This window comes from Oryctolagus cuniculus, chromosome 18, assembly GCF_051225735.1.
Source record: "Oryctolagus cuniculus isolate XC-2025 breed Fujian yellow rabbit chromosome 18, ASM5122573v1, whole genome shotgun sequence".
Classification (NCBI taxonomy): Eukaryota; Metazoa; Chordata; class Mammalia; order Lagomorpha; family Leporidae; genus Oryctolagus; species Oryctolagus cuniculus.
Genome location: NC_142884.1, coordinates 13,493,427 through 13,512,047, shown reverse-complemented (window position 1 = coordinate 13,512,047; position 18,621 = coordinate 13,493,427).

Here is an 18,621-nt window from a genome sequence, read left to right as displayed (position 1 = left end):
GAGAGAAAGGTCTTCCTTTGCCGTTGGTTCACCCTCCAATGGCCGCCGCGGCCGGCGTGCTGCGGCCGGCGCACCGCGCTGATCCGATGGCAGGAGCCAGGATCCAGGTGCTTTTCCTGGTCTCCCATGGGGTGCAGGGCCCAAGCACCTGGGTCATCCTCCACTGCACTCCCTGGCCACAGCAGAGGGCTGGCCTGGAAGAGGGGCAACCGGGACAGAATCCGGCGCCCCGACCGGGACTAGAACCCGGTGTGCCGGCGCTGCAAGGTGGAGGATTAGCCTATTGAGCCGCGGCGCCGGCCCGACTCTGGTCACTCTTGCTACGCTACCGGCACGCCAAGACTTGTGGCTCCAGACCAGAAGTGTGGGCCCTGCCGGCTCAGTCTTAGGGGACCCCGCCCCCTAGATGTCAACATGTTGAAATCTTTCTTTAATAAAATATTTCCAGGTCTCACGGTCAACATTCCTCTTTTTTTTTTTTTTAAAGATTTATTTATTTGAAAGGCACAGTGACATAGAGAGAGATCTTCCACCATCCACTGGTTCACTCCCCAAATGGCCACAGCACCCCAGCTGGGACAGGCCACAGCCAGGAGCCAGGAGCTTCTCCCACGTAGGGTAGGGCCCGAACACTCAGACTGTCTTCTGCTGCCATCCCAGGCGAATTAGCAGGGAGCTGGATTGGAAGTGGAGCAGCCGGGACTCGAAGTGGCACTCGGCGGTAGGATGCCGGCATCATGCAGGGGTGGCTTAACCGGCTGTGCCACCACACTGGCCCCAGGGGTTGGAGTCTTCCCCTCCCAAGGTCACGGTACAGGAAGGAGGCTTTTGGAAGGTGACTGGGCCATGAGGACAGAACCCTCATGAACCGGCTTCAGGCCCTTGTTAGAGAGCCCCTCTCCCCAGAGCTGCCTCCCCCTTCCAGCCGCTCAAGCACTCAGAGATGCAAAAATCCCAAAATCCCCCGGGGCCCTAATCCTGGACTTCCCAGTCTTGCACACCGGGAGGAGTAAACTGTCCCTGTTCAGAAACCGCTCGGTTATGGAATTCTGTACAGCAGCCTGAGCTGCGGGACAGATGGCCTCGTTCACCCGCCTGGGCTCCCAGCGGGCGGCCGCGGCCAGCCTGGAGCCTCTCTCCTGGATTCCCAGCCTGCGGGAGGAGAGCCCGGGCTCATCGCCCGGAGGGAGAGCCTGCCTGGCAGCGAGAGACTAAGACCCGAGGCTGCAAGTTCCCAGGCCTCAGCTCAGGACCCAGGCCACGCCCCTTCTAGCAGGTTCTATCAGCCAAAGCAAGTTCAACCGGTCTCAGATTAGAGGGGAGGGGGGAATAGACGCCATCTCTCTCTATCTTTTTCCACTTAAAAAAAAAAAAAAAGATTTATCGCCGGCGCCGTGGCTCACTAGGCTAATCCTCCGCCTTGCGGCGCCGGCACACCGGGTTCTAGTCCTGGTCGGGGCACCGGATTTTGTCCCGGTTGCCCCTCTTCCAGGCCAGCTCTCTGCTGTGGCCCGGGAGGGCAGTGGAGGATGGCCCAAGTCCTTGGGCCCTGCACCCCATGGGAGACCAGGAGAAGCACCTGGCTCCTGCCATCGGATCAGTGCGGTGCGCCGGCCACAGCGTGGCCATTGGAGGGTGAACCAATGGCAAAGGAAGACCTTTCTCTCAGTCTCTCTCTCTCTCTCACTGTCCACTCTGCCTGTCAAACAAACAAACAAAAAAAGATTTATCTATTTGAAAGGCAGACTGACAGAGAGAGAGAGAGAGAGAGACTTCCACCTGCTGGTTCACTCTCCAAATGGCTGCAATGGCCAGGGCTGGGTCAGGCCACAGCCAGGAGCCTGGGACTCTGTGGGTCTCTCACGTGGGTGCAGGGGCCCAACAACTTGACCCGTCCTCCGCGGCCTCCCCAGGCACACTAGCAGGGAGCTGCACGGGGAGCAGAGCAGAGCAGCTGGGACTCGAACCAGCGATCCGATACGGGACACTGGCACTGGCGCTGCATTCACAGCGCCAGCTTCTCTCTTCTCTTTTGATTTTCACCCCTTTGAGAGTCAGAGAGAGCAAGAGCGAGAGATGTCCACGACCGGTTCCCTCCCTACGTGCGTGCCAAGTCTGGCCAGACTGAACAGGGCTGAATCTGGGAGCTGGGGACCCAATCCAGGTTTCCCACATGGCAGATGGGAACCTGAACACCCACTTCTTCACTGCTGCCTCCCTGGGTCTGCGTGAACAGGAAGCTGGAGCCAGAGGCAGAATCAAAGCCAGGCCCTGGGATGTGGGACGCAGGTGCCTCAACCGTCACCTTCCCGGCTGGGCCCAGCGGCAGCCCTGAAACCACCCCGGGACAGCCCGGGCTGCACGCCTGCCTTCTACACATCGTCCCCACCCCCTCCACTCACCGCATTGGCACAACCAAAACAGTGTGATGACACCCGGAGCTGGCAAAGCAGGCGAAGAGGCCTGACGCCGTGGCTCAGGTGGCCGGAAGCGGGCACAGCCCTCGGAGGGTCGTGTTGCAATTGCCTTCAACATGACGAGTGTAGCAAGGCTTTGTGACAGCGTGGAACCACTCGAGCAGGGGGGTGGGGGCTGAGACGGGCAGGAAGTCCTGCGTTGCGGCATTGGTCCAGGTGCCAGGGACGCCTGACTCCCCAGGAGGGCATGCCTGCGGCAGGAAGAAGAGTGGACACTGGATCGGAAATGGCTTGCCGGTTATGGCTTAAGGGGGAAAATGCGGGGTGCAATGGGGGTCCACAACCCTCTGACTGCACCCAGAGCAGGGCGCATGTCCGTTCTCGCAGGAAGTGGGCAGGGACTTACGCATCCCCAGCACTGAGAGAGAAGTCTGGAGCAGCGTTTAGCCTGCTGGTTAAGATGCTGGCGTCCATGTCACAGCGCCTGCATTTGGCTCCCGGCTCTGGCTCCCGACTCTGGCTCCCGACTCCGGCTCCCGACTCCGGCTTCCTTCCTACCACTGTAGACCCTGGGAGGCGGCAGTGACCCTCAAGTGACTGGGTTCCTGTCCCCTGCCCATGTGTGAGACCTGTGTTCCTCGTTGCCGGCTTTAGCCCTGGCCCAGCCCCACCTGTCGTGGACATTTGGGGAGTGAACCATGGGTGGGAGCTCTGTCTCTATGTCTTAGATAAATTCTAAAAAAGGTAAGTGTATTTTGTTGTTTAAAAGAATGGAGGGGTGGGCGCTGTGGTGCGGCAGGCAGTCTGCGCTTGGGACACCCACGTCCGGCATCAGAGCGCCCGCCCCTCTGTGTCTCATCCGGCTGCCTGCCAGTGTGCATCTGGGAGCCAGCAGGGGACAGTCCTCGGGGCCCTGCCGCCCACGTGGGAGATCCGGAAGGAGTTCTTGGCTTCTGGCTTCAGCCTGCCTCAGTCCTGGAAGTTACAGGCATTTGGAGAGTGAAATGGGGGAAGATGGGAAGACGTTGCTTTCTTTGCCTTTCCAATGGAAATCAATCAATCAATCACTCGATCATTACCACCCGAACCGATTCAGATGTTTTTTAAAAATTTAAATCCATGCATAGTTTTTTTATGCTACACATTTTTCATGAACTTCTTAAAGACTCCCTCACATCATAGATTTCAATCTTTTAAAAGACCTATTTACTTATTTGTAAGAGTTACACAGAGAGAAGGAAGGCAGAGAGAGAGAGAGAGAGAGAGAGAGAGAGGTCTTCCATCCGCTGGTTCACTCCCCAATTGGCCGCAACAGACAGAGCTGCACCGATCCAAAGCCAGGAGCCAGGAGCTTCTTCTGGGTCTCCCACGTGGGTGCAGGGGCCCAAGGACTTGGGCCATCTTCTACTGCTTTCCCAGGCCATAGCAGAGAGCTTTACCTGCTATGCCACAGCGCCGCCCCCCCCCATTTTTTTTTTTTTTTTGGTAGCAAAACAAATTTATCTTTGGGGCCAGTGCTGTGCTGTATGGGGTCAAACTGTGTCTTGAGATGCCCGCATCCCAAATGGGCGCCCGTTCAAGTCCCAGCTGCTCCATTTCTTTTATTATTTTTTTTTTTAAATTTTTTTTGACAGGCAGAGTGGACAGTGAGAGAGAGAGACAGCAAGAAAGGTCTTCCTTTGCCGTTGGTTCACCCTCCAATGGCCACGCTGCGGCTGGTGCGCCGCAGCCGGCGCACCGTGCTGATCCGATGGCAGGAGCCAGGTGCTTCTCCTGGTCTCCCATGGGGTGCAGGGCCCAAGCACCTGGGCCATCCTCCACTGCACTCCCGGGCCACAGCAGAGAGCTGGCCTGGAAGAGGGGCAACTGGGACAGAATCCGGCACCCCGACCAGGACTAGAACCCGGTGTGCCGGCGCGGCAAGGCGGAGGATTAGCCTAGTGAGCCGCGGCGCCGGCCTTGCTCCATTTCTGATCCAGCTCCTTGTTAATGTGCCCGGGAAAATAGCAGAAGGTGGCTCAAGTGCTTGGGCCCCTGCAGCCATGTGGGAGACCTGGAGGAAGCTCCTGGCTTCTGCCTGGCCTTGCCTGAGCCATTGTGGCCATTTGGGGAGTGAAACAGTGGATGGAACATCTCTCTCTTCTCCTGCTTTTCAAATAAAATGATAAATCCTGAAAAAGAACAAAAGAAAAGAAAAGAGGGAAGTGCCTGGCCCCAGACCACCCACCGTGGAAGTGGAGGAACAGCTCCCAGAGTGCCTCCCTCCCCCCCCCCCCGCCCTGCCGGTGACCTCCTGGAAGCCTCACCACCCCCACCACGAATTCTCTAACCCCAGCTGAGTCAGGGTTTACTGAGAACTCACTATAGCCCCGGACCCAGGGTCGCCCCCATTTACAGGTGAACACACTGATGAGACAGGCAGGGGGGAGCCTGCGGGTTGGGTCAGACTGGGCGGCGCAGGGAGGTGGGGGCCCCTGCCTCGGCCTCGGGGTATTGAGCCTTACCAGGGCGAGCCTTGGTAAGAGGCTGCCTCGCAAAGGGGGAACAGGGAGTTCAGAAAGCAAGAGCTTAGGGCTGTGAACAGCAAGGCCGGGCCCCAGAGAATGAGGCTCTCCTTTAGAATGGGCGGTGCAGGGCCCGGCTCCAATCCACAGGCCGGCACGGGCAGCTCTGGGAACACCCACAGTGGTGGTCCCGGCGAGGCATGGGTGGGGGCACGCAGACTTGGCCTTGGTTTCCCGCCCTGCAGACAGATCTCTGGCTGGCTGGTTGGAGGCAGAAGGGCAACCTCAGTTTCCTCTTCTGGAAAATGGGTGTGAGGTGGCTTTTGCTCTGTCCCTGGCAGTCGTGTTTATTGAGTTACCGGGGCTCCCTGAAGGCTATGTGAACAGAACGAGAGGCACTAGGAGGTGACAGGCCCAGCCTGGAACCCAGGGAGCAAATGTGCGGGGCTGGGGGTGGGGCGCATCCCAGGAGACCCCGAGAGCAAGCTGCCGTCACAGATACGATCTTCAGTCTACCGGGTGCCGGCTACGGGGTGGGCGTAGGACATGTGGTGAAGACGCTCCCAGCCCGCCCCGCGTCCCTGGATCCGCTGCCTGCCCCGGCTGCTGACTCCGCTCCCTGCCAGTGCAGACTCGGAGGCAGCGGTGATGGCCCAGATGCTTGGGTCCCTGCCACCCACCTGGGAGCCCTGGCTGGAGTTCGGTGGCTCCCGGCACTTGGAGAGTGAGCCAGAGAATGGGGGCTTTATCTCTCTCACTGTGTCTCTGCCTCTCAAATAAGTACATAAACAAATATACAAATAAAAAATCTTTCGGGCTGGTGTTGTGACATAGCCAGGAAAGCCACCGTCTGCAACGCCAGCATCCCATATGGGCGCCAGTCCCTGTCCCGGCTGCTCCACTTCCGATCCAGCTCTCTGCTGTGGCCTGGGCAAAGCAGTGGGAGATGGCCCAAGTGCTTGGGCCCCTGCACCCGCGTGGGAGACCTGGAAGAAGCTCCTGGCTCCTGGCTTTGGATCGGCTCAGCTCGGGCCATTGCAGCCATCTGGGGAGTGAACCAGCGGATGGAAGGCCTCTGTCTCTACCTTTCTCTGTAACTCTGTCTTTCAAATAAATAAAAATAAATCTTAAAAATTTTCAAAATTTTTAGTAATTAGAGAGACAGAAGCAGAGACACACAGAGAGGGAGAGGGCTCCCTCTCCCTCATCCACTGGCTCATTCCTGTTGCTTGCAATGGGCAGGGCTGGGCCAGGACGGAGCTGGAAGCCAAGAACTCAGTCCAGGTCTCCCATGTGGGCAGCAGGGACCCACTGCTCCAGCCATCGCTGCTGCCTCCCAGGTGCACGTTAGCAGGGATCTGGAGCCAGGAGCTGGGGCCCAGTCTCAAACCCGGGCACTCTGATGTGGGATGTGGGCATCTACACTGCGAAGCTCCAGGCCTGCTCCAGTGAGTTCATGGGGAAGTGATTCACCGCTGAGTTTAACTCGTGAAAAATATAATGAAGTGGCTTCCTCCTTATTGTTTCACATCTCTAAGAATACTCTCAACATTAGTCAGACGGCAGAGAACCTGGAAGGCAGGGTTCCGGCTTATTTGAAAAGTAGAATTACACACAGAGAGAGAGAGAGAGAGAGAGAGAGAGAGACACTTTCCTCTGCCGTTCACCCCCCAAATGCTCCCAACAACAGGGGCTGGGCCAGGGGCCCCTGCTGCCTCTCCCGGTGCGCATTAGCAGGAAGCTGGATGAGAAGCCGAGCAGCCGGGCCCCCGCGCAGGCCCTGGGACCCAGTACGTGGCCATCAGCCCCTGCACCAAGTCCGAGACGCGGCGATCCAGTCTTAGCCCCTGTGGGGTCAAGGTCTCTGAGGGACAGCTGTCTTCCGCTGTGCCCACTGCTGCGTCTCCAGGGTCTGGAACTGTGCCAGGGCCACACCCCATGCTCACCTATGACAGCACCCTCGGGGGCAGGTCTCTGTAGGACACAGGATGGCATGGCAAAGGCTCCACCTGCACTCAGCTCCTGCTCAGGGGCCGGAGGGAGGCGGCTGGCACTGGGCCAGGCCCTGCACTGGGGGAGGGAAGCCAGCAGGAGAGGGAGGGCAGCGGAACGGGGAAGGGGGCAGCCTCACCCCATCCCACTCTGGCCACACCCATTCCCACCACAGGCAGGGCCCAGGCGGTGCCACGTCCCTAACATTCCAGGGGCCAGGTGGGCCCCACAGGACTCCCTCATGGTCGAGAACCGAGTGTCACCCTCGCCATGTCCGGCCTCCCCTGCACCTGCATGAACACGTGCCGCAGGTGTGCCTTGTGGCTGTGTGACAATCACCTGGTGGCTTAACCATGACAACCATCTTATCTCTGCTTTAGTCCGCGGGCTGGGGATGCAGGAGGAACTCAGCTCTGAGTCTTCGTGGTGTGTGCCGTGAGAGGGTGGGCGGAGCTGACCCGGCAGGGCCGTCCCTGGTGCTTCCTCACCGCACGCCTGCCTCCAGGCCCTGGGCGGTGCAGCCAGCACCAAGGCCAAGGCCGCCTGGTCTCCTGCGACCTGCCCTTGGGACTCAGGTAACGGTGGCGTCCGCCACGCGGTCTTCTTAAGGGGGGGGTACAGAAGCCCACGGGCTTTCGGTGGGGGGCGGCACGGCCCCTGCTGGTGTGCAGCGCATCCCCACGCGTGTTTTAAAACCTCAATGGCAGGAGAAAGGCTCCAGGCAAAGGCCTAGACGGGAGCCGGCCTGGCTGGCGCAGGTGCTCACGGGGAGCCCACGAAGGGCCGGGGAGAGGGCCGGGGACAATTTCCTTGCTGGGAATGGGGACCTTTCTTCTGCCAAGAGCCGTTTGGGGGTGGATCATTCTCAGCCCACACACAAGGATCAACTTACAAATTAGCCTCTTGGGTGGTGGCTCACCGGGAAAGCCAGCACCTGCGGCACTGACATCCCATATGGGCACCGGTTCGAGTCCCGGCTGCTCCACTTCCCATCCAGCTCCCTGCTACTGCGCCTGGGAAAGCAGCAGAGGATGGCCCAAGTGCTTGGGCCCCTGCACCCACATGGGAGACCCAGATGGCGTTCCAGGCTCTTGGCTTAGGCCTGGCCCAAGCTATTCAGGGAGTAAATCAGCAGATGGAGGTTGTGTGTGTGTGTGTGCGCGCACACACGTGCACATGTGTGTGTGTCCCTTTCAAATAAAACTAACTCAATACAAATTAAAAAGAAAATGATTCAGAACTGCTGAGAGGCTGCCAGAGAGACGAGACTTTTCGGGCAGACAGACAGACATCACGTGGGAGGCCTGGGCGCTGAGCTTCTCCACGCAGCCTCCCCAGGTTGCTTCAAGGGGCCCCCACATCCCACATCCCAAAGGGCTGTGCTGCCGTGTCAGCGTCCACAGCTGTGGGGCAGCGGCACCTGGCTCTCACCCCACCCCTAAGCACGAATGCAAACCCCAGGCTCCTCCCACCCGGCCAGCGGCTCTGACCCCTGCCTCCCTGGATCCCGACCCCCTCTGCTGCCCCTGGATCCCCTATGCTCTCTCCACCCCAGGTACTCCCGGGCACCCCTGTGCCTCGCCACGGTGCCCCCTAGGGGTGCAGCCCTCAGGCACCTGCCTTTACATCCGGGCACCCACCACACAGCCTCAGGGGATCCGAGTTTCTAAATACCAACACCCCATGACGTGGGTGCGAGTCCCGTGCTGGGGTTAGGGCTGACGGCTCTTTAACTTTTCCGCACTTCCTTGCTTGTGAAAGGCAGATGTGCCAATCGTCGTCTTCGGGCTTAACAAGCCATATTCATGAGGACTCTTCCGCCTCCCGTGGAAGACACCTGTTCATGGCAGTAGTGTGGACTGGGGCAGTGGTCCCCGGGGTGACAGGAAGGCGTCTTCCCCAGGGGCTGGAAGGCGCCTCTGCCGGAGGCCACCGCAGCCAGGGCTGCTCTGCGACCCCGACCCCGACCCCGACCCCGAGCCCGACCCCGAGCCGCGCGAGGGGCCGCCGGCCGAGTCTGCAGGCCGAGGGCCGCCTCTCACCTTTGCTCACTCCAATTCCCAGCTGTCAAGAGATTTACTTTTCAAAACTAGGCAGTGTGACTGCAATTAATTATCACAATAAAGGGGGAAAAAAAAACGACAGTCTGGGGAGCTGAAAATGTACATTTTGGAGAAAAAAAAGGGGGCGAAATAAGATTCTTAGCAAGAGGAACTTGAGACACGGAATTTTTGCATATATCACCCCCCTCTGGGCACAGACATGAACGTGTGCTGTGTGGATGCGTGGCTTCCCAGAACTGTATACACACACACACACACACACACACACACTGCACTAATATGCACAGGTAGTGCCGAGACACACTGCCCACACTCACAAACATCCCCTGTGCACCAGCACCGGCATCCAGAGACTCCACACTGTGCAGGAGACACAGACACCCCAGCCACACACACACACACACACACACAGCCATACACACATATACATTTGTTCATACAGATATGTGCGTAGACACCTACACACATAGGGACCCACACGGGGAGGTCTCTGATGCCCTGCGGGGAGTTCCAGAAACCCCGGGAGGAAGAAGGGGCGTCTAACACACCGGACACAGCAGCGCGAAGCGCTTCCTGCAGATGCACCTGGAAAACAGCGGAGGACGGCCCAAATCCCGGGCCCCTGCCACTCACGTGGGACACCCGGATGGAGCTCCAGGCTCCTGGCAGCCCAGCTCCGGCCGTTGCGGCCATCTGGGGAGTGAACCAGCAGATGGAAGACCTCTCTCTCTCTCTCTCTCTCTCTCTCTCTCTCTCTGTCACTCTGCCTATGAAATTAATTTAAAAAGAAAACAAAGAAAGGAAGATAATGCACACACAGGTCTTCCTCTCTCTCTAGGTTCCTGTGCAACGGTGACCCCCAGCAAGGCCAAGGCCACCGTGTGTTCCACCTGCACCCTCTCCCTGCCTGCACACTGTGGATGGCACAGGAGTGGGCCCCATCCCCCCGTGTCGGCAGCCTCTCCGGGGGCCCTGCAGGACACAGGCTGGGAGCAGCACACGGCGGGTGCCACGTTCACTTTAGTTATTGCTGGGTGAGAAGTCAGCTCCACGGCCGGGGGTGTGAGCACTCCCAAAGGACAGCTGCTGTGGGACCCACGTGTGGCAGGTGTGTGCAAGGCCACAATCCCTGACCCAGAAGGTGGAAGGGGAAATGGGGAGTTAGTCGAAGGCCACAGAGCTTCCCATCTGCACAGTGAATACTTTCTAGGGACCTGTTCCTCACAATGCGGGTAAAGTCACAGCTCAGAACTCTGCCTTCCAACACTTTATACTGCATGCGTGTTACCAGAATTAAAAAAAAAAAAAACCCTGCAGGGCTCAACACAGCCATTTTTAATTTCTCACAACTTTTTTTTTAAGTAGATGCAGAGAGACAGAGAGCGCCTATCCACGATTCATTCCCCCAAATGTCTGCAGTGGCTGGGGTCAGGGCTGGGCCAGACAGAAGCCAGGAGCTGAGAACTCAATCCAGGTCCCCAACGTGGGTGGCAGGGACCCAAGGACTTGAGCCATCAGCCGCGGCTCCCAGGCTGTGCACTGTCAGGAAGCCGGAGTCAGGATCCAGAGCCAGGCATCAAACAGGCACTGTAGGATGCAGACAAACCCCAGCCTCTCTTTCTCCCAAGTCCAGGGGTGGCTGGGCTCATCTGGGTGGTTCTTCTGCTCCACTCACCTCTCAGTAAGGGATTCTTGGGGCCCTGCTGCAAAGGAGCATGGGGGATGAGAGACGCAGCTGAGGCCATCCCAGCCCCTACCCCAAATGTTCACAACAGCCGGGCCTGGGCCAGGACAAAGCCAGGAGCTGTCACCCATCTGGGTGGCAGGAAGCCACTTGAGCCTGCCCATGGTGCCCCTTTGCAGGAGGCTGGAATCAAGGGCAGAGCCAGGACTCAGTCCCAGGCATCCTGATACGGGCTGTGCGTGTCTTCACCACTGTGCCAAACGTCCCCGGCTCCCCAGCACACCCAGTGTGTATCTGATACTCAAAGTACACGACAACTCAGGTTAATCACCTCTCAGGTCAGCCACAGTTGCTGGTGGCTACTATACCACGCGGCACAGTCCCGGATCTTAGTGCTCTCTGCGGCATGACATGGAGGTGGAAGAGAGCTCCTCCCAGACACGTCAAAATGCCAGGACAGGCATGTGGCTCAGACGAAGCTACCGCATGGGATGCCTGCATCCCGTACTGCAGTGCCTGGGTCCAAGTAGCGGCTCCACTTCTGATTCCAGCTTCCTGCTAACGTGCAGCCTAGGAGGCGGCAGGTGATGGCTCAAGTGCTTGGGTGGGTGGGAGACCTGGCTCAAGTTCCTGGCTCCTGGCTCCTGGCTCCTGGCTCCTGGCTCCTGGCTCCTGGCTCCTGGCTTTGGCTTGGCTCAGCCCTGGCTGTGGAGGGCATCTGGGGAGTGAACCAGTGGATAGCAGATTTGTTTCTCTCTGCCTTTAAGTAAATGAAAATTAATGAATTAATTGAAAAAGAAAAGTGAAAGTGTGGAGGAGGGGCGGGAATGTGTGTCGTGGAATCGGCAAAATTCTATGAGCATCAGCAGCCACGGCTGACGGGCTGGACAAGCCTCCAGTCCTGGTGCAGGGAGCAGACGTGCTGGGGGCTTGGGTCCCGGGAGTGCGTGTGTGAGACTGCAGCGGTGAGTGGGTGTGTCTGTGTTGATCTGTGTGGGCCCCCGGGGGCGCCAGGGCAGCTGAGAGGGGCCCACATGTGTGTGCCTGTGCACGTGTGTGGGTGGGTGTGCACGAGGGTCAGTCTGGGGCACTGACACACACACACGGCTCTGTGAGCAAGAAAGGGACAAATGCAGACCATGCTGTGGTGCTCACACTTAGGACAACGTTCAACGACAAATCCCCGTCTTTCCCTCTCTGTCGCTCTGCCTTTCAAATAAATAACTATATTTTTGAAAGGGCGTGTGCATTGTGGCACAGCCGGTTAGGCTGCTGCTCAGGACACCCATATCCCATATGGGCGCTGGTTCGAGTCCCGGCGGCTCCACTTCCAATCCAGCTCCCTGCTAATGCTCCTGGGAAAGCAGAAGAAGATGACCCAAGTGCTTGGGGCCCTACCGCTCTCGTGGGAGACCCGGATGGAGTTCCATGTTCTTGGTCCAGCCCGGAGTGTTGACGCCATTTGGAGAGTGAACCTGTGGATGGGAGAGATCTCTCCCCGCCCCCTGCTTTGTAAATAAATATTTTTAAAAGATAAATAAAAAGCAACCAGTTTAATAAAGCCTTTAGCCTACTCTGATAATGTCCACTCCTGCCTAGCCTTTGTTTTGAAGCAAATTCAGATACTGTATCACTTCATTAGTATTTCCATGTACTAGCAGTGCATACACACACACACAGCTGGGCCTGTTCAACACAACCAAAAGTCTGGAGAAAGGGGGTCTCCAGGGGTCGTGGGGGAGGTGGGATTCGAAGCAGGGCAAGGAAGCTGCAGCATCACTGGTTCGATGTTGGAGGGAGGGCAGCCTGTGCAGAGGACCGAGAGTGCCCTCTAGGGGCCAAGAGTGACCCAGCAGGACGGCGGGGACTCAGTCGCTGATGGTGCTGCAACCTGGGTGAGCCTGGAGTGGGATCCCTGCCCCGCCCCCGCGGAAGCACCCAGTCTGCCCGACACCTTGCTCTTGGCCTTGAGAGATCCTTAGCAGAGTGAGCGCAGTGGGCTTTTTTCTTCTTCTATGATTTATTTATTTGAAAGGCAGAGTTACAGAGAGGCAGAGAGAGAGAGAGAGAGAGAGAGAGAGAAAACGCCGGCGCCGCGGCTCACTAGGTTAATCCTCCACCTTGCAGCGCTGGCACCCCGGGTTCTAGTCCCGGTCGGGGCGCCGGATTCTGTCCCGGTTGCCCCTCTTCCAGGCCAGCCCTCTGCTGTGGCCAGGGAGTGCAGTGGAGGATGGCCCAGGTGCTTGGGTCCTGCACCCCATGGGAGACCAGGATAAGTACCTGGCTCCTGGTTTCGGATCAGCGTGGTGCGCCGGCCGCAGTGCGCCGGCCGCGGTGGCCATTGGAGGGTGAACCAACGGCAAAGGAAGACCTTTCTTGCTGTCTGTCTCTCTCACTGTCCACTCTGCCTGTCAAAAAAAAAAAAAAAAAAAAAAAGGGAGGGGGGTGGAGATCTTCCATCCGCTGGTTCACTCCCCAGATGGCCACAATGGCCGGACTGAGCCAATCCGAAGCCAGGAGCCAGGAGGTTCTTCCGGGTCTCCCACGTGGGTGCAGGGGCCCAAGGACTTGGGCCATCTTCCATCGCCTTCCCAGGCCACAGCAGGGAGCCCCTCAGTGGGCTTTTGCAAGACAAAACAATGCCATAATAAATGCACAGCTTTTAAAAAAATTATTAAAGTTTTCAATTGTAAAATACAGATAACATAAAATTTGGCATCTTAACCATTCCTCACTGGCCAGGGGGTCGAAGTTGGGTGCAGGAGTTCACCCCAGGCCTCCCAGGTGAGTGGCAGGAACCTCACCGCTGGGGCCAGCGCCTCCCAGGGTCCGCATTGGCAGTTAGCCGGAGCCGGAATCAAACCCGGAGGTGCCCCGGTCTGCTACGCAGGCATCCTAACCAGCGGCTTACCCGTCTGGCCAAAAACCAGCCCCTCCCTCCTTTGTGGAGCTGCGTGAGGTCCCGCGGAGTGGCTGCCGCACACCCTGTGGGCTGTCCATCTGGTGGACACGTGGGCACCTCTCGGCGAGAGTGCATAGCGCTGGAGGACGGGGGTCCGTCCATCCTCACCTCTCTGCTGCTACACATTTCTGATTTGAGGGCAGACGTCTGAGCACGTTATTCAGGGGTTAGAAATGTTTTGTAAATGCTTCAAACCACACATTGTGTGGTGCACTGTGGCACCGTGCGTTAAGATCCCAAATCAGGGTGCCTGCTTTGAGGACTTGGAGCCAGGCACTCTGATGAGGGGTGCAGACAAAAATCCTCCTGATTTTTCAGATCAAAAATAATCCCATATAGGGGCCAGTGTTGTGGCATCGTGGGCCAAGCCTCCACCTATGATGCCGGTATGCCATATGACCGCTAGTTCGAGTCCCGGCTGCTCCACTTCCAATCCAGCTCCCTGCTAATGAACCTGGAAAAGCAGTGGAACATGGTCCAAGCGCTTGGGCCCCTGCCACCTACATGGGAGACTCGGATGAAGCTCCTGGCTCCTGGCTCCAGCCTGGTCCAACCCCAGCCATTGTGGCCATTTGGGGAATGAACCAGTGAATGGAAGATTTCTCTCCATCCCTGTCTTGTCCTTCTCTCTGTAACTCTGCCTTTCAAACAAACAAAATAAATAAACATTTCCTGTCTATTCATTTGGTACCGGTATAGATAAACACAGAGAGTGGGAGATGCATCGATATTAACGCCCCAGCGCTCTGCATTGGCTTGGCCACGCTCCTGGGAATCTTCTGGCCGCGTGCCTGCCTTGTAGCGCTGCACAGCCTGGTTCCCAGGGCCGCGGCTGGCCGGGCCGGTGCTGCCCGCCCCCGACCTCCTGCCCCCCCCCCGCCCCGCCCACGGGGAGCGCGGGGCGGAAACGCCCTGCGGAGGATGGCAGCGCGTCCTGCCTTGCGTTCTCCACGCCCCCAGTGATCTCTGATAGATGTCAGCAGCTCGCCTGGCGTCTCCCTTCCCCGCGTTTACAGAAAACCCCACAGTGCGTAGCGGAACGGCTCGCAGAGGCCGTGCAGAGCGAAAGGCGCGACCTCGTGACGTCAGGAAGGGCCGCAGGCATCGGCTTCACGGGTCAAACCCCGCGCATTTCGTGACTTTTCGGGTGCACTTGAGCGTCTCCTCAGTTGACCCCTGCCTGTCACCCTTGCCCGTCTGCCTGCTCAGGGGTGGTCCTTTTGCTTCGTATTTTTTATTTAGTGGGCATTAGGCTTTTGACCATAATGTAAATTAAAAATACATCATCTCCGGCCCGACACCGGGACACAGTGGGTAAAACCACTGCCTGCAAAGCTGGAATCCCCTGTGGGCGCTGGTTCAAGTCCCAGCTGCTCTATTTCCCATCAGCTCCCTGCTAATGCTCCTGGGAAGGCAGTGGAAGATGGCCCAAGTGCTTGGGCCCCTGCACCTGCGTGGGAGACCAGGAGGAAGCTCCTGGCTCCTGGCTCCTGCCTGGTCCAACCCTGGCCTTTCAACCATTTGGGGAGTGAACCAGCAGATGGAAGACCTCTCTCTCTGTCTCTCCCTCTCTGTCTCTGTAACTCTGTCTTGCTTTTTTTTTCTTTTTAAAATCATCTCAAAATAACAAATAAAATGGTAAGTTGAAAATATAAATAAAAATTGAAAAAAAACCTGATGACAGGGCCCCCACCTCCCCAGGTGCCCCCCCCCCCCAGCCAAGGGCCCCTGGACATTCTTTCCTCCCTGCAGACTCCGGGGGCGGGGGGGCAGCCGACGGCATCACCTGAGACCAGCGAGAGGATGGGCAGGCGGCCCGAGGGCGGGGCGGAGAATGGTGCACCTGATTCGTGGATGGGGGGGGGTTTCCTCGGGAGCCCCCCTTCCTGGGATTGAAGTGACACCTTGACGGCAGGGACTCCATTTTGGAGCACTTGCGACTCCATTCTGGGAAGGTGCCCCCCTCCCCCACACACCGTGAGACTCTGGTCTGAAACTGTGATCCAAAACAGTCGGACGATAGCAGTCCACTCCATCACTCTTGGCAGAGCACAGAAACCCCCAGCATGATCGCTCTAGCTTGGAAGTGGATAGGCCGCACCTGGGTTAAAGATATAAATGCAATTTGTCTATGTCCTACACATGATTAAAACCAACACCTGGATTAAGGTCAGGATTATAATTAGGATTGTTACGATTGTAACTGGTATTGTCAAGATTGTAAATGATACTAGTTTCACAGAGGTTTTAGGTCAGCTTGACCCCGGTAACCATGTATCCCCCCCCATCCTAGCAACCATGAATTCCCCTCCTGATTTGATTTTGCGGTTTTGCCTTTACAAACCCTGTTGCTTTGGGCTTCAGGGTGGAGAGTTCTTTTGGGCATGAGCCCACTCTCCACCACTGGCAATAAAGGACCATCAGCTTGTTGTTTTTTTGTTTTGTTTTGTTTTGTTTTTGACAGGCAGAGTGGACAGTGAGAGAGAGAGAGACAGAGAGAAAGGTCTTCCTTTGCCGTTGGTTCACCCTCCAATGGCCGCTGCGGCCGGCGCACTGCGGCCGGTGCACCATACTGATCCGATGGCAGGAGCCAGGTGCTTCTCCTTCTCCTGGTCTCCCATGGGGTGCAGGGCCCAAGCACTTGGGCCATCCTCCACTGCACTCCCTGGCCACAGCAGAGAGCTGGCCTGGAAGAGGGGCAACCGGGACAGAATCCGGCGCCCCGACCGGGACTAGAACCCGGTGTGCCGGCGCCGCTAGGCGGAGGATTAGCCCAGTGAGCCGCGGCGCCGGCCAGGACCATCAGCTTTTATCACCGTGTGGTGCTCCTTTGTTCACACTCGCTCAGGTACAACAGGACCACCTGTTTCTCTGTCAGGCACAGCCCGACCTCCCAGAACCTCTCCAGTGCCTACACCCCGCCCTGCTGCCCTGAAACTTTGGGCACAGCAGCGTGGGGTTCTGACCACAGCAACATTCAGCCCGACGCACAAGGCCCAGAGGAAGACGCTTCACAAAGTTCCTGGGAGGCCGGCGCCGCGGCTCACTAGGCTAATCCTCCACCTTGCAGCGCCGGCACCCCGGGTTCTAGTCCTGGTCAGGGCACTGGATTCTGTCCCGGTTGCCCCTCTTCCAGGCCAGCTCTCTGCTGTGGCCAGGGAGTGCAGTGGAGGATGGCCCAAGTCCTTGGGCCCTGCACCCCATGGGAGACCAGGAGAAGCACCTGGCTCCTGCCTTCGGATCAGCGCGGTGCGCCGGCTGCGGCAGCCATGGAGGGTGAATCAACGGCAAAGGAAGACCTTTCTCCCTGTCTCTCTCTCTCTCACTGTCCACTCTGCCTGTCAAAAGAAAGAAAGAAAGAAAGAAAGAAAAAGAAAGAAAGAAAGTTAGTTCCTGGGAGATGAAACTGAAAGATGGGTCAGGAGCAGCCTTTGGCCCAGCAGTCAAACATGGACTGGGTGCAAGTGCCGGCTCTGCTCCCGCCTCGGGCTTCCGGCCAGTGTGCACTCTGGGGGGCGGCAGGCGATGGCTGCCACCCACGCGGGAGACCCGGTTGGAGTTCCCAGCTGCCCAGGTCGATCTGCTGCAGCCATGGCTGTTGTGGGCATTTGGGGCATGACATACTATATGGAAGATCTCTCTCTCTCTCTCTGCCTTTCAAACAAATAAGAATGAATCAAGTTTAAAAATATGAGTTTATTTTGTTGCAAAATTCCATGCAGTTTTCATAATTATGATGCATTTTGCATTTGCATTTTCTTCTTAAAAACATTTATTTAGGCTGGCACCATGGCTCACTTGGTTAATCCTCCACTTGCGGCGCTGGCACCCCAGGTTCTAGTCCCAGTTGGGGCGCCAGATTCTGTCCTGGTTGCTCCTTTTCCAGTCCAGCTCTCTGCTGTGGCCCGGGAGTGCAGTGGAGGATGGCCCAGGTCCTTGGGCCCTGCACCTGCATGGGAGACCAGGAGGAAGCACCTGGCTCCTGGCTTTGGATCAGCGCAGTGCGCCGGCTGCAGCACACCTGCTGTAGCGGCCACTTGCGAGGTGAACCAACAGAAGGACAACCTTTCTCTCTGTCTCTGTCTCTCACTGTCTAACTCTGCCTGTCAAAAAAAAAAACCACATTTATTTATTATTTATTTGAAAGGCTGAGTTACAGAGAGAGTGGGAAAGACAGACAGAGAGACATGTCTCTTATCTGCTGGTTCACTCCCCAAATGGCTGCAATGGCTGGGGCTGGACTAAGCTGAAGCCAGGAGCCTGGAGCTTCTTCCAGGTCTCTCACATGTGTGTCAGGGGCCCAGGTACTTGGGCCATCTTCTGCTGCTGTCCCAGGCTCATTAACAGGGAGCTGGTTTGGAAGTGGAGCAGCCACGACTCCAACCAGTGCCCATATGGGATTCCATCTCTCAGGTGGCCTAACTCACTGCATCCCAATACCAGCCCCTTTGTATTTCTTTAATGGCTAATTTTTCCCCCCAGAACATTAGTTGACAACATGCTGAACACTTATAAAGTGGGTGTATCCAAAGACATTATTTCGAGTCAAAACAATGAGTCGGTTTAAGTAGAAACTATTGAACGCCCACAGTTGGTTGGGAGAAGCTGTGGAGCACGGGGATACTCTCCACTGAGATAGGCCAGGTAGTCGACTCTGGAGATATCCCCAGCGAGCTATGTCCCTCAAAGCTGTGTGCCTCCCAAGGCCAGTGCCTCCCTCACTGACCCCAGTTCTGACTAAACCGTGTCACTGAGCGCAGGAGGGTCGTCAGCTCACTCCTGCCTTCTCGCTCAGAGTCTGTGGGCTGGCTGGGCTCAGCAGGGCGGTTCTTCTACTCCCACGTGGCGCGGCCTTGGCTGGGGACACTCCTGCAGATGCGTTCAGCTTGAGCCCAGCTGTGGTTGGAATGTTCCAGAGGGCTTCAGCTCACCTCCACGTGGCCATTGTCCCTACCCAGGGTCTCTCCAGCAGTGCAGCAAGACCCCTTGACGTGGCCAC